This window comes from Ambystoma mexicanum, chromosome 3p (genome assembly GCF_040938575.1).
Source record: "Ambystoma mexicanum isolate Mex_15411 chromosome 3p, UKY_AmexF1_1, whole genome shotgun sequence".
In the NCBI taxonomy this organism is placed as follows: domain Eukaryota; kingdom Metazoa; phylum Chordata; class Amphibia; order Caudata; family Ambystomatidae; genus Ambystoma; species Ambystoma mexicanum.
The window spans coordinates 876,470,472-876,485,045 of NC_090925.1; the positions used below are offsets into that span (position 1 = coordinate 876,470,472).

Here is a 14,574-nt window from a genome sequence, read left to right on the forward strand (position 1 = left end):
TTTTATTTTCGCAATGGTTTCTAAGAGTGGGCCGTTGAGGCGCTCATACATCCTGTTCACGTGCAGGTGATAGGCGCAGGAACATTTGTGCTGTACCCCCAGTAGATTTGTGATGTGCTTAAAAGTCTTGTTCATGAAATGAGGCCCATGGTCTGACCGCAGGACCTCACACACCCCCCATCGTGGGAATACCTCTCTAATGAGGAATTTTACAGCCCTGAGGGCATCGGGGTGTGATCCGGGACCAGCTTTGATCCATCAGGAGAACGGGCATGCAACCACTATCATGTTGCAGCAGCTCTGGCACACCTGGATCATTAGACCCAATTGGGCGGATTATGGCTCCTCTCACTACACGTAAAGTATGTCCTGCAGTGAGCCTTTGACAAGTACACTGTTTACCATAAACGCAGCAATATGCTCTGCCATATTAGGACAGAAGCAATCTTCCCCAATGTGAGCAGCAGGTACCTCTTTACCCATATGAGTAGGCACTACTCCAGATAAGATTTTGAGGTGGGAGTATTTTACTCTTTATTTTTTAACTTTGAGAGTAAATGTAATTTCAAGGGAGTAAAAATAACTTTTCTCCTTTGCAATAGAGTAAAATGTTTGTGACATCCAGCCGACCTGTGCATAAATTGTATGGAAATCATTACCATGCGGTAGCTTTCTGCATTGTGACAGAATACACCTTTCATTATTTCTCTAAGGTCTGGCCATTTGATGTCCCCTGTATATGTTTAAATGTTTAAAACACAAAAAACGAGTCAATTACATAGTAAAGCAACCATGAATTGTATTGTGTGTTTTGAGGTTCGATGGCCGAATTGTCTTTTGATGTTTAATGAAAGTCCTCATTTCCTAGAGGTTTTATTACCAAATGGTACGTCAATGTTATGATACAAGAGTGCAGAGAGGGAAGAACTCCATGCTTAATTCTATACCTAATCTCATGGTCAAATTGTTATTTATATAGTGTTTTTGGCAAAGTGCTGTACATAGAACATACTTATCACCAAAGCAAAGTTGGTACTTCTTTATCGACCTCAAAAGGATGAACGGCTGAATTGGCCTTGCTGTGATTCGAACCTGCAACCTACAGATCACGCACAGATCACAGCAATGAGCGCTTAATGGGATGAGCTATCTTATTAGCTAACATTCTTCAGAGGTCGGTAAGTATCGATTGAGGTGTAATAATCGCAGTACCTGGATGTTGGACGAACCATGACTGAAGCGTTCCGTTAAGTTAAAAACCTATCTGAATTATCACAGGGACATGGTTTTGCTGAGTTTCTATTTCAATTACAAATGCCACTTTCATCTGTTTGTTTTTGAACAGCGCTTGCACTTCCTGGAGAGTAAGGTTTTGGATGTTTTAATTGTAGTCTTGAAGATTTGAGAGGCTATAACACCTGTGATTGGTGTAATGACAATCACTCATCCTTGAGCAAAGATTCTGCTGCGACTGACCATTTATAGTAATGTACCCCATGGACTGCAAGGTTGAATGCATGTAAACTAGACCAAGGCATAACATAAGCGGTGTCACATAGCGATTTGCTATGCAACTCTGTAGGTCTGCTAAAAATTGACACTTGTGTATCAAAGTTAGCTATTTAAGTTGCCTCTTCAATGAAAGCACAGCTCACCCTTTGTTTCTCTTTTCTCTGTTCACTTCAAGAGCTAATGGAGAGAAAGTCCAGCAGTAATGATCTCCTCCACTCTTAAGTGCCAAAGGCAAGTGTGGGTGCACTAGGCAAGAATTTCTTATTCAAATAATTGCAATCCAGAAGTAATCGGGATGATACTTTTATTAAGCTTTCTATATTCTGTCTGGCAGAAGACCAGTATGGGTCAACTTTATATTTTTTTTTCAAGACAGTCATGCAATTTCATTCCTAAAATGTAAGTTGTTACATAATACATAAGTGCAATATTGATACTGTAAAACACTGCATCATCTCCACGCTTTACAGTAAGTGTTTAGGTGGGTGTATCTAAATTTCATAGTGTCAACTATATTTCATTTTGTTGGGCAAGATGCATCATATTGACGAGTGAACACTTTTGAAAATGTACATGATCACATGATCGAATGCTTTTGATGGCAAACCTAGTTCTGTAACCTGCCGTTTGCATAAATCTTGCAACTGGTGCTCAAACTGAGCAAACTCGTACTCTTTGACATTCTTTATCAACACGCTGTTGCTTTATACCAGGTACCCTGAAAGTGAGATGACCATAAACTACAATATTCCACCTAGTTTGCCCAGTTCTCTGCCTGCTACACAATTCACTCTGCTTAGTCTCTTTCTTGCCTCTTCCGCAATGAATACACAAAGCGAACTAGATGCTTACGCAAAGTAATGATCAATAGTTCCATCCAATCTGTACATCTACAGATCTACTGCCATTCCAAACACTGTAGTTAGGCTCCATACCTCGCTTTGGAGTATGATTGTATTATATGTTACCACCTGCAGTAGACAACTGGCCAAACTGTTTTCAGAGCCTTTTTTATCATATCTATTTATTTGTGTCCATTCATGCAGCTAACCTCTTACATTTTACAGACACTAATCTATGGCTCGCAAAGTCTTTTCACCCACTCGCATAGTCGAGTAGATTTTATGAAGGGTGAGTAGCATTTACAAGAGATGTTTGAAACTCTCATTTAACATTTACTTTGTTTGCACTATATGTGAAATAAATGTTTCACTGTCCATGGCTGGCCTCTGGATGGCAGCAGTGTGCCAAACATAAAGTGTTTATGTAGTGGCATGCACCATTTTACGGAAATAGCATTTTAAATGTGTTGTCCTCCGTTACTATGGGTTGAGTGCATTTCTCTTAGCTTGAATAGGTAAACTAGGCTACCCGACCTGCAGGTCTAGCTGAAGTTTAAAGAATTAGCAAGGTGTGACCCCTCTCACTAATGTCGTATTTCAGTGGTTTGTAAAACTGCTGTCTTGTTGCTCATTTCATGTATCCGGTACAAATAACGTCTGGTGACATTAACAATATTAGTACAAAATTGCTAATCAAATGGGTCTGTTTGCTAATCAAAAAAATGTTCATTAGCAAACTCTGCTAATCATTTTTTTAAAACGAATGTATGCCTTGTACACTGTGCATACTCATAATTTTACACAGTTTTTATAATTGTAGCGTACATTGAATTTTAAGTGTAAAATGATCTGCATGATTATGCACACAGTACAGGAACTGAAAAATACAATTGTGCAATACTGGTTTGCTTTCACTGTAAAAAAGCATACTTTGTAAAAAAAAAAAAAAAAAAAAAGATTAATTCTCAATTGCAACTTAGTTTTCCATCTTATTATACAATCCTCAAATGCTAGGAAAATAAATATGCACTGTGCTTCTGATTGCTCCATGAACATCTACACAACACAGTAGAAGCTTAATGGAAAGAAACCATTCCTTTTATCACAGTGTGCACTTTTTTTTAAAGGCTTCAGAGAAATAAATTCTGTTTCAGAGGCTTTTCTCCATGGCTTGCAATTACATCCATGTAGATAAAAATCAAAAGAAGCGTTCTGGTTTCTGTCAAGTAACCTGACCTTTACACTGCCCTCTGCTCTAAACTTGTGCATAAATGTACACAGGAAAATATGAAAGCTGTCATATTTACAAGATTTTCATGCTCAAAAAGGCCTGGTACAAACCTTAATTGGAGGCCTGTGAGTTGGATAATGCAGTTGCGGAAGTGCGATAATGCTTTTGGGAGTACTAGCTTGCCTATGCTTTCCTGTCGCCATAGGGGATATTGAACACCCCCTTTTCACCCATAATTCTTTCTCCTCCGTCTAAGCCCTTCCCCGAAACTCCATTATCTGCATGGCTGGTAACGTATTACAGCCTTCCCTTAGAATCAGATTGCACACACAGATACGGGTGATTGATGGGGTATTGAAGTCTGTTATTCTTGAAAAATATGCTGCACGCCTTGCGTTTGCTACTTTGTTGCACCAGGAGACTGGGTCCTCCCCCCACCCTTCTGTGTGGGCCTGGCACTTTATGACCGCTATTGCTGCTGGGTGTTGAAGCTCATCTATGAGCTGGCCCAATAGGGGCACGTGCTGCACCAGTGTGCCGTCAGCACATCAGAAGCCCCTCCTCTTCCATCGTGACAGCCCAGAGTGCACTGCAGATGTCACGTAGGCCGAATCTGAATGCACTGTAACTTCCTGGTCCCCGCGTGCTTCTAATGCCATTATGAGAGCCACTCATTCTGCTGCTTGTGCTGAAAAATGTGAAGGCAATCTGGTGCTTGGTTTTACTTCTGCTGTACCGTCTGCTTTTAGTCTCACCACTGCTGTCCCTCTATGTCTTTCCCCTGTTGTCTGGTCTATTGTTGATCACCCATCAATATAGAGCACTTCTCCCCCCTCAAGTGGCTTTTCCCCCACCGTGCCAAGGTCGTCATACGGTTCCATGTATGTAGTACAGTTGTGTACATAGTCTCCCTCTTCTACTGTTTCAGCTTAAAGCGTCGCCGGGTTTACAGTCCTATACCTCACTATCTTGATTGCTTGATTCAAGATAATCACCTCATATCCAGAAGTTCTCTGTGTGGTCAACGTGCTCCTGGGTCTTTCAAGAATTGCAAAGAGGGCGTGCTCCACGTAAAGTATGGAGCTACACCCCATACTGATCCTCGCTGACGTCTCTGCCGCGAATGCAGCAGCAGCCAGAGCTTGCACACAAGGGTAATGTACACTCCTTACTGGGTTTAAACATCCACTTTAATAAGCCAATGGCGTGTGCCCTAGGGTAGTCTTCTGTGTGAGTACTGGAGTCGTCACTTCTCCATTTGAGTGTGAGAACAAATAAAATTAGTCGTGATAGTCTGGGATCGCTAACACTGGAGCTGTGCATATTGCTTTCTTCAGTACCTCGAAGACTTCAGTCATTTCATGCATCCATACCAACTTTTTACCTCTCTGTGTCTCCCTAAGCTCGCTCAACAAGGGTCTTGTATATGTGCTATAGTTAAACACCCAGGCTCTGCAATAATTACAAAGGCCCAGAAACTGCTGCATTTCTCTCACTGTCTTTGGCATCAGCGTTCTACGAATCGTCTCAGCCCTTTCTGGGGTCACTTTTCGATCTTGTGATATCAACTGCCCTATATATAGCACTTCCTTTTGGCAATATTGTAGTTTTGCCTTGTAACCCTTTTCTGCCAACACTGTCATCAAGTATACCGAATCATTTCGACACCGTTCCTCTGACTTGCTAATAATGAAAATGTTGTCCACTGTGCTCGCTATCTGTATGTTGCCTAGATCCATCTGAAGGATCTTATTGAAGATGGAAGGTGACTCACAGTACCCTTGTGGGAGTCTCATCTGTTTCCACTTCCGGTTTCTATATAGAAACTAGGTTAAGTCCTGTGACTCTTCATGAAGTGGTATAGAAATGAAGGCGTTCTTCAAATCTATTACAGTGAAGTGTGTAGCTTCCGTTGGGATGCTGCACAGAATTTTTGCTGGATTCGGAGCTAATGGGAAATCTGCTTCAACAATTTGGTTCAAAAGGCACACATCCTGAATGAAACACCATGATCCCCCTGTCCGTCTTTTTCACCGGATGCACTTGCTTCACTACTGCAGCGATCGTCTCGTACATGCCCTTGTCTTCCTCCCCCGATAGGGGATACTGTCTTGCCCGTGGTAAAATAGCCCCTGGTCTGAGCTTTATCTTGACCACTCCTATCCGTTTTAACAGACCCACGTCATAGGGATTATTGGTCCATAAGACACTGGGTACCCGACCTAAGTCTTCCTCGAGAAATGATGGTGGCGGTTTACGCAACACAGCCATTCTTTGCGGCACTTCCTGTAATGTATTTCCACCCAATGTGTAATGCTTATGTCAAAAAACACCTTGCTACCTGATCGATCTGTACCCTTCCCCCCACTGCCATTACGGTCCTCCATGATCGTCCTGTATCATCAATACCATGCAAAACTATTCTGTCGTCTCTCACTATGACTGCCTCGAGTTCTATTGTGATCACCTTTCCCTTTTTCTCATCTAAGGGAATCTCTGGTCAAAATAAAAAAAAAACTCATTGAGTATGCTTATCCCGGGAACCATGCAATTAATACTTCCACCCCATATAAAAACAGTTCAATGTCCAATGGCAGCCCCCTCTGTACCGTCTGGCCACAATAAGCTTGGATGAGTTCCCTCACATTCATTTAATGAATCCCTGGCATTGAGCACATGATCCCTTGCTGTGTGAATGAGATGGTCATGTGAAGTCGGCTCATCCTGTCTCTACCCATTATATTCCCTGGTGTCTGTCAGGAATATAATAGTGACATGGTCAAGTCGTGTTCTCCCACAGAAAGTTGTAATTCATCAGTAAGAGGAACCAAATTGTGACCCCAGAGAATTCCTGTGCATTTATGGCAATGCCTGACATTGGGTATTCCCCTCCCTAATAAATGATCTAGTCGTCCCCTTATCCATGAGAAAGGAAAAAGTCTTGTCACCTATAGTCAGCCCTGTACGTTGTTCCTTGGCTGGTTTGGGTGTAACAGATAGGATTGAACAGGTGAAGTCTGCCTGTGGGCTGTCCTATTGTGGATATAATGACATCCCCATCCCGGTGAATGGATTTCCCCCTTCAACAGTTGCTCCTCCCAGCTTTCGCATGGGAGTCTGTATCATGGAGCCTGCATGCGTCGTGGTTATGACGTTCTATTGGGCCGGTGCCTGCTTGCTGGTTGTGACAGAAACATGTGCCCTTGCGTATGTAAGGCATGTGTCATGGGCTAGTACTGCTGCGTTTGCATGTCTTCAGTATGCACCTGTTCTGGTGCATGCATCTGCACCTGCGTTTGATCTTGAGTATAATAGTCAGTCTGCTCTGTCTGGTATGTAGGCTGTTGCATTCCGCCCCTGTATCTGCACACTCGTGATATGTGGCCAATTTGTCTAAACATCCAAAATTGTGCGGAACCCCCCATTGGTCTTTGCTGTCCCCAATGAAACGCCTCCTGCTACACTGGGTGTCCGAACCCTCTTCCCTGAGGTATCCCTCCTCGTCCCCTTGGCCACTGATTCATATCCCCCTCACCCTGCAAAACCCCCCGTCATCTGTAGTTAGTTCTGTGCATGCTGAGAACTACGCTCCTTCTCCGCTCGTTAGCATCGCCCTTTCCATTGTATACTTAGATAATTTCTTCTGCACTAACTTTGCTTCTTCTTGTTTCCTCTCCTCACGCTTCCTTCTTGCATTCTCTTGCAATAGTGCACTATGGTTAGCTGTATTTCTGCCCACGGCTTAGCCTCCATCCCTACAAGCTTCTTAAGCTGCTTTTGCACTTGCTCGGGTAACCCTTGACATAATATGTGATAAAATAACCCCACTGTTTTATCCCACGGTTCTCTTGTCTCAAGACACCATTGCTCTTGAATCTGTTGAATATATTGAAGTGGGTCTTCGTCCTCACGCATTTTGCGTGCCATGATCACACTTGTGTCCAAAGTGTCTAGCTTCCCATATGGCCACTCGGCAGTTATTGAACGGCGCGTCATCATGTGCCGTGTTTTGTGCTGTCACTCCTGGATACCCTGCTCTTTTCAATACATCAGCTACCTCCCCAAGAATGGCTGAGAGAAGACTCTTCATGTCTCCCACCGCTAATGCCATCCCTGCTGTCAGTCTTTTGATATCATAAATCCACTTGCCAGCCCCAGCAGTTAACAAAGGCAGCTTACATCTTTCTCTTTGTGCCTTTGCTGCCATGGTATATATTGAGGTTGCCCACCAGCGTTTTCCAATAATGGGAACTGTCGGTGTCGTCCGTCCGTCCATCCTGTCTCTGCATGTCTTTAGTAGTGTTGAACGCCTTTGCCATTCTCCGTCTTCTACGTCCTGGCAGGGCCCTGAGCCTGTGCGCATATGGAGTGATACTGTCCGCGTTCTGCGACCCACCCTCGGGATGTGGTAGTCGCCCTTTAACATCCTCCTCTCTACCCATATTGTCTTTGCCTTCCCATATTGTGTCTCTGTCTGGGCTTACTTCCCTGAAGCAGCAAGAGTGTCTTCTCTCCTCACCATCCTCACTCCCCTGTGAATCATCTTCTGACCCCATGGTCACAATACTGCTGTCACTAACCCCTTCTCCGTTTTCATCAAAGCTAAGTCTCCTTAATGCGTCTTCCTGCTGCTTTCCCCTTGCTCAGTTTGTAACTCTGTATTCCCCCCTCACTGAGGGTTCAGCACTCCTGTCTGGCCGCAGGGCAGCCGTGCTGCTTCTCCTGCTCCTATAGAGTTCCCAATCCTTCTTCGCATTCCTTCCCCATCATTTAAACGTGGCAAGTCCATCTTAACCTCTACCGCTTTCGAAGAGCGCCTTTCTCGCCTGTCTCGTTCGCTCCTGCACTCCTCTTTCTCTGCGTCCTCATTCTTTAACGAGCCGGTCAACTTCTAACCTCATTTTCTTTCTTTATTTGCAATTGCCTTTCCCGCTCTTCTTGTGCTTTCCTCCTTGCTATGTCTTCTAGCTCTGTTTTTTTTCTCCCTTTCCTCTTTCTCGTGCTTCTGCTCGCTCCCTTTCTTTTTGCAGTTTTTCACTTTCCTCCTTTTCTTCCCTTTCCCTTCTGTAAATGCCCTCTGTTATCTCTGCCCATTCTTTAGCTTCCTTCTCTGCATCTTTGCTACTCTGTAATTCCTTCCCCATGTGCCCTGTCTCACTTGCTGTTTTCCCGTCCAGTTTGAGCAATATCTGTCTGCCTATCCATTCGTTCAGTACTATCAATTCTTGGCCTTCACTAAGCCCTGTTTTCCCCAAGTAATCCAGAGTTAGCTTCGCTTGCATCTTGCTGCGCTCCTTACGTTTGCTGCTACTGTCTCAGGCTACTTTACTTGCTTGCTCTGCGCCATCAGGTGCGCTTTTGCTGCTATATACTGGAGGTGAGAAAGTGGGATTGGTATATCCCGCTGCTGCTTTTAATTCCTTCATAGGGTAAAATCCCTTGCTTTCTGTTACTGTCTCGAAGTCCGCTGTTTGAGGGGGAGCCGAGGGCTGTTCGTCCCCCGTGTTCCGTTGGCTCAGCATCCAATGGCGCCCAAGCGAGTCCCCTTCGCCACCCTGAAACGTTTTCCATAACTCTAATATGGCCAATCATTTGCTTATTCCCCCCCCTTTATAAGCTGCCTGCAAATCAGTGCTTATTTGTTGTTGCACACATTTGGAAAAACATGGCTTTGCCAACTTGCACTCTGTGTTGCAAGTCCATTCCACGCTATACTTGCATATTTTGTCTCGATACCGCAGGAGGACTTGCACAAATGCTGAAGAGGTGCATCCATCATTTTGTTACCTTTTTATATTTGACCACAAATTGGGTTTTTGATACATCCAATTTTAACCAACACAATATAGCAAATCCTTTCTTAGCCTCTCCGGTTCACCACCATAAAAACACGTGTGCTCCGCACACCGCCCATCTGCGGCTTTCCGCTCTGAATGTTCAAATCAAAACTCCACTCGTAAGCTTCTCAAGCTCGGGCCAAATGGCACAACACTGGTGTTCAAGTGCCATTAAACAACTTCAACGGTGACGTCACCAATGCCTTGGAGGAAGAAGTTTCAAAACTCGATCTTTCCATAGATATGTCTGCTTATAAACTGCCCCAAACACGACGACAAACGCAACATAACATATGTACGGCCGTCTTCCTGTCTCCTAACAGGGAAAACCAATACATCTTCTGGTCCCTTTTCTATAGCGTCGCCTTAAAGAAATGCACCCCAGAGAGGTAAATCGGGAAACCACCTTCTGCGATATAAGGTAGCTTCTTCCGCTAACCTAAATACCCAGGTAAAACATTATATATTCATCCATGAACTAAGCTAAATCACCTAACTCAAAGGAAAACCATTATATAGTTTTTTTTCAATGTTTTTTCATCTGCAAGCTAAGCTGACTGTCTAAGCTGACCGCCTAACAGGTATACTTGCATCAAACAGAAACTTCAACTTCAACAAAAGACACCCAGCAAACCTTTCCCCCATTTGCCATATAGCTGAGTCTATACTTACACTTCCTGATCCGCTGAGGTCTTTTGGCCTCCGACTCTCCCACAACCTGCCACTCTGCCATACGGTCCGATAGGCGTCCCCCGGCAAGCCGGCAGGAATTTACCTCCTAAGGCGGCTCCTGTCGACCTTCTTTTCATACACGTGTGATTTTAGACATCGGTTACCGCAGGTCACTACACAGCCCCTCAGGCATGCAGTGGGACGAGACGGTTTATTGCAGAAAAATCCTAGATACCCCCCTCTGCTACACTTTGTATAGATGTGGCAGCGGCCCTCTAGCAGTCACCCCCAATTATCACCATTGAACACCTGGGCCATCAAAGACTTCCCACCACACGAATGGAAGACTCAGCCATGGGGCAAAGTTACTGCCTTTTATTAGCAAACAAAATGACAGAGATCACACCAGGAAAACAAGTATCCTCTGGAGCTGTGGTCTTTTAAGCATGTCACACGGTTTTATCCCGGAGTGACGTCACAAATTCATCCCAGAAACATATCACAAATTTGCATTGGTCAGTTTGGATTGGAACACCTCTACTAGTATCAATCTACAATGGTGCAGGGTCGCAGAGAGACCATTGGCCCTTGCAACAAATTATAACCCCAGGTGGAAGGTGAATCTGGATTGGTCAGAATGTGTCCTCCCATCCTTGGGACCCTGGACGGTTACCAGACTGAGTGTCCCTTTTCAAGGCAATGGGAATGAACATAGAGATGTGAAGTGTTCTCTACTGTTGCCATCTCTGATCGCCTATGCCTGGGAGAGTGCATTCAGTTAGCAGTTACTGGGAAACACTTGTAACCTTTTCCCATCTGGTTCTATGGTAATGGTCCTCTTCATCTACCTCGATTAATGCATTGTCCTGTTTGTCTTGGTCACGTGTGTTGAGACCACAAAATTAATCTGTCCTGCTTGTAATTATGAGGATGTTAGCCTGATTTTCTGCAGATGGTTCATTGTCTTGATAACTGGAACTTTCAGTCTCCACTTGTCCTTGGCTGGGTGCCTTGTCTCTGCGCCTCTGGCTGCGGCGATCAGGCCAGCATGTCCATGTACTCAAATTCTGTCTCTCCTTTGCCATCCATTTTAGAGACCTATAGCTTCCATATCATTCCTTATGGCTTCTCCATGTTGGTAGCAGTCAAGTATGTGCAACTAAATATATGAATACTTTGCGTCTTGTGGTTTCAGCTTTAGCGAAGGATGTGAATATAAAGAGATATGTATGCCTGTCCTTCCTCTCCCTACGTGAGTAATAAGCATGTGCTTCATGCCTTTATGCAGTAAACTAGTGCATGTTCGTGTAATCTTCATAAATGGATGAGTATGTACTTCATGTATAAGTGTGGCTACGTCATGATGTCAGCAATTTATGTCATTGATTTCTGGCTTTGCAGTCAGTCGACTTGCTCGATCAATGCCTTTTCCATATCGTTCAAATCATCGATTGGGTATGGTCTAAACGGCTGAGAGAATAACGCTTCTCACACCTCTGATACATCGATGACTGCAGTGATGGGCCGAAGAGTGAGGCACATCTGTCGTTTCTCTGCCTTCGCGTTGAGTCGTGTGAGGGGCATGAGGATGTGAATTTGGCCCTCCATCTACAGTGTAAACAGGGATGGTGGTAAGGAGTGGACGTAAGTTGGCTGAGGGGGGTCAAAGATGAAGGGGGAGTGGATGGAATGGAAAGGTGGCATCAGATGGGTAGAGAAGATCAGTATAGACTGAAGTCATCACAGTAATGTTCTTGCTTCTTCAGCTCAGTGGTTGTACTGCTTTAATAGCCCAATTAATGTATATGTTGATTAAAAGGTGCGCACCTTTTATTCTTAACTCTTATTCTCATCCCTCCTCTCTCACTGCAGTGTAAAAGCACAGCCCAGTAAAGCCTCACCTCATGGTGCGGGAGGGCTACCACTGTTGTACAAATATGCAAAATAGCAAAGACATTTGAGTAAATGCACAAAGCCCTAAGGTATCCAAGTGCTGGCTACAGGTGCAGGCATGAAATAAATGACAAGGTTAATAGTAAGATACATGTTTGCAGGTATTTAGAAGGTGAAAGATATACATTATACTGTTGCAGGATGGTCACCGGATAAATGGTGCCATAGCAGTTACAAAGAGATACAAGACATAGGATATGAGGTTGCCTGGGTCAGAATCTTAGGCCACGCCTGGCTACTAGGTCCCAATTGCCAGCACGGTGTGCATGCAGGAGCGTAGCTGCATGAGTTTACGGGAACAATAAACAACCAGTCTCATGCTGTCAAAGCTGCTCCCAGATGCTGGGGCTGCAAGTGGTGTGTGGGATCTGAAAGAGCATAGAACTTCTCGGTGTTGAGAAAGTTTACTGTAGAAGTTCTGTGGGTGTTAAAACAGTGAGTTTAGAGGAGGTGGTTGGTAGCACGGGTGATCCGCGCTGTTATCATAAGTAGCGGGTCGAGCAGAGAGTATAAAAAGGCATTTGCGGACTTGCCTCATGGTTTTGTGGGCTGGGCATGTAAGAGGTGGAACAGAGCATGCAAAATTGGTGCGTATCGGGGTAACGGTTGGGCTTACCTTGCCAGCATCATTGGTAAGCAGGTATTTATACCTTCTTTTTTTTTTTAAATACCTATTTATATTACCTACTTTCTTTCTCTTCTCCTGCCCTCACTCTACCATCTACATTTCCTATAGCCCTCTTCTTGCCACTTTAGCTCTGTCTTTACCTACCTTCCACCGACTTTTACCTTCCTCTTCCCATCCATTTTTCTCTCCGTCTAGGCCCTTCCCTTTCCCTCTGCCAGTATCTTAGGGAGTTGCACCCTCTGGTTGTACACTGATTTCCGATGCAGGTGCATTAACATGGCAAGCTATTTTATTGGAACCTAAACCTGTGGCTTCTGGGTTAAAACCGATCTCTGCAACAGGTGCTTAGTTATATTAAAATGCTGGGCTATCTTATTAGTGGCTGGTCCCTGTGACTGTAGATGAGGTGCAAATCATTGCAGCCTGCTGCAGGGATACTCTCGATCTTACTGGATGGGATGGTTATTGGGGGATTTTTCCTAAAGTCCACATGATGCTAGTCTTCATAAAACTATTCCTTGACAGACAGGTCCCCAACTCTAGTGTACGTCTGTACTATTCAAGGAACCTTGGTAGCGTGGCGCAGCCGTCAGGCTAATCATAGGAAGAAGATGTGAGCTGTAGGTAAGTACACTGAATCCAGTAAATACAATAGTCCAAAGAAACACTTCTACATAAAATGTTGTTTTAAAATGTACATTTATTATATTTGCACAAGGAAGATAGATAAATACTTTGTACAATTGTTACAGAGTTTGACACTAATGACAGTTCTACCGTATTATTGGTACTAACGCACACTTGCGTTAAGACAAAGATATACAGCATTTGTATTTAGTTAGCAAAACCACATAAGATAGTGTTTTAGAAAGGGAAAGGGTTAGTTAATCGCACAGCAACAGAGCTTAATGTTCTAGAGGCACTTTTCGGACTAACGCTTTAAAGGTCCAATCCCTAACTGTACGAAAATGTCAGTTTAGGCATGGATCCAAAGTCTTATGAAGTAGCAGGATAGCAAAAGTTCCTGGGGATACTTTCAGTGACTTAGTAATATAACACGAGGGAGACCCTGTAAAAGGGCTCACTATAGGGACACAAGCTGGCAATCATCGGTCAGAGGTAGAGTGGACACCCTGGAGCCCTCTTCACGCACTCCAGTCACTCTGGGGTGACTTCTCGGTTCAAGGTAAGTTAAACCTTTGACCCCACAGTACCTTAGCTTAGAAGAAATGCTTGTAGCTGTATTCTCCTCTCAGAAGCAGCGATGGACCCGCTCTCCTGATTCCTCGGTCTGGTGACCAAAGGAAGGACACTGAATGGGATGTCTCGGCGGCAGTCTTGAGAGAGAGGACCCTTGCCTCGGATTTCTTCGGTCTGCGGTTTTGGCACCTTTTTCTCAGCACCAACAAAGGATGGTATTCGTCTGGTCGATCTTCTACGCATCTGAAGTCCTGCACTCTGGTGAGGGGACTTACATGAGTCGAATCGTGCCTCTGTGGGTCCAGGTTCTGGATGGATTTGCCATTGCAAATGGGTTAGAGGTCTCCTGGAATTCGCGGTCCGCAGCTCTGGAGAGGCACAGCACCTTGGGAGATGGCTCAATTTGCGGTTCTTCTCAGGGATCGTTGGTCCCACCAGCCAAAGGGAAGGAGTCGTCCTCTTCGGAGCTTGGAAGGGTCTGCAGGTGTACCTGGTCGTCTTCAGCTTCGGTTACATCAGTTCCAGTGGTCGACTTGCCTTTCACCTCTTGAACCTCACCTTTTATTCAGTTTCCCCACACACTTCTCTGCAAACTCTCAGCATTTTACAGAAAGGGGCAGGTGTCTGTCCTATTAGGACAGCCAGCCCCTCCAGTGGGAACTGGTCCCTTTCAGGCACTTTGGCAGACTAAAGGGCAGG

General features: G+C 44.5%; 1 protein-coding gene across 11 annotated transcripts in view; it reads left to right on the forward strand.

Moving 5' to 3' along the window:
* Positions 1 to 14,574, forward strand: part of LOC138581047 (structure-specific endonuclease subunit slx1-like) — a 353,913-nt gene that overhangs the window by 37,887 nt on the left and 301,452 nt on the right. For 3 of the 11 annotated variants that reach the window (XM_069652078.1, XM_069652079.1, XM_069652084.1), the window contains exon 2: positions 1,688 to 1,743. The exons of the other annotated variants lie outside the window; for them this stretch is intronic. The gene's annotated coding sequence lies outside the window, so the exon portion shown is untranslated. The remainder of the gene's footprint in view (positions 1 to 1,687; positions 1,744 to 14,574) is intronic. 11 annotated transcript variants of the gene reach the window in all.